Genomic DNA, 1563 nt, shown 5'->3' on the forward strand with positions numbered 1-1563 from the left:
AAAAAAAAAAAAAAACCTTAGAACATATTAATTGTAACTACAATACATTTTTCAAACTTTTTCTGTTAAAGATGAGTTTATCTAGTTTACAATTTAGTCTCAGAAATCAATTTCAGATTATAACGAAGTGTGTAGACTTTTTTGAGTTAACGTATATTAAATTCAACATTTTTATGAACTCTTTCTTTTTGTGTTGGCTTTGTCTTTCTATTTGATTCAAGATAGATGAAATTTGTTAGGATTTGGATTAGTTCTGCATGGTCTTTCATCTTTCTTCTATTGTGAAATTTGACTTCCTTCATATTTTCTTGAATCAACGTACATAAAAATGCAATTTTTACTAGACGTATTGCCTTAGAACATATGAATTGTAATTACAATACATTTTTCAAACCTTTTCTGATAAAGATGAGTTTATCTAGTTTACAATTTAGTCTCAGAAATCAATTTCTGACCTATAACAAAGTGTGTAGACTTTTTTGAGTTAACGTATATTAAGTTCATCATTTTTATGAACTCTTTCTTTTTGTGTTGGCTATGTTTTTCTATTTGATTAAAGATAGATGAAATTTGTTAGGATTTGGATTAGTTCTGCATGGTCTTTCATCCTTCTTCTATTGTGAAATTTGACTTCCTTCATATTTTCTTGAATCAACGTACATAAAAATGCAATTTTTACTAGACGTATTGCCTTAGAACATATTAATTATAATTACAATACATTTTTCAAACTTTTTCTGTTAAAGATGAATTTATCTAGTTTACAATTTAGTCTAAGAAATCAATTTCCGACTTATAACGAAACGTGTATACTTTTTTGAGTAAACGTATATAAAATTCAACATTTTTATGAACTCTTTCTTTTTATGTTGGCTTTGTCTTTCTATTTGATTCAAGATTGATGAAATTTGTTAGGATTTGGATTAGTTCTGCATGGTCTTTCATCCTTCTTCTATTGTGAAATTTGACTTCCTTCACATTTTCTTGAATCAACGCACATAGAAATGTAATTTTTACTAGACGTAATTACAATACATTTTTCAAACTTTTTCTGTTAAAGATGAGTTTATCTAGTTTACAATTTAGTCTCAGAAATCAATTTCTGACTTATAACAAAGTGTGTAGCCTTTTTTGAGTTAACGTATATTAAATTCAACATTTTTATGAACTCTTTCTTTTTGTGTTGGCTTTGTCTTTCTATTTGATTCAAGATAGATGAAATTTGTTAGGATTTGGATTAGTTCTGCATGGTCTTTCATCCTTCTTCTATTGTGAAATTTGACTTCCTTCATAGTTTCTTGAATCAACGTACATAAAAATGCAATTTTTACTAGACGTATTGCCTTAGAACATATTAATTATAATTACAATACATTTTTCAAACTTTTTCTGTTAAAAATGAATTTATCTAGTTTACAATTTAGTCTAAGAAATCAATTTCCGACGTATAACGAAACGTGTATACTTTTTTGAGTTAACGTATATAAAATTCAACATTTTTCTGAACTCTTTCTTTTTATGTTGGCTTTGTCTTTCTATTTGATTCAAGATAGATGAAATTTG

The sequence above is a fragment of the Papaver somniferum genome, chromosome 10 (genome assembly GCF_003573695.1).
Source record: "Papaver somniferum cultivar HN1 chromosome 10, ASM357369v1, whole genome shotgun sequence".
Classification (NCBI taxonomy): Eukaryota; Viridiplantae; Streptophyta; class Magnoliopsida; order Ranunculales; family Papaveraceae; genus Papaver; species Papaver somniferum.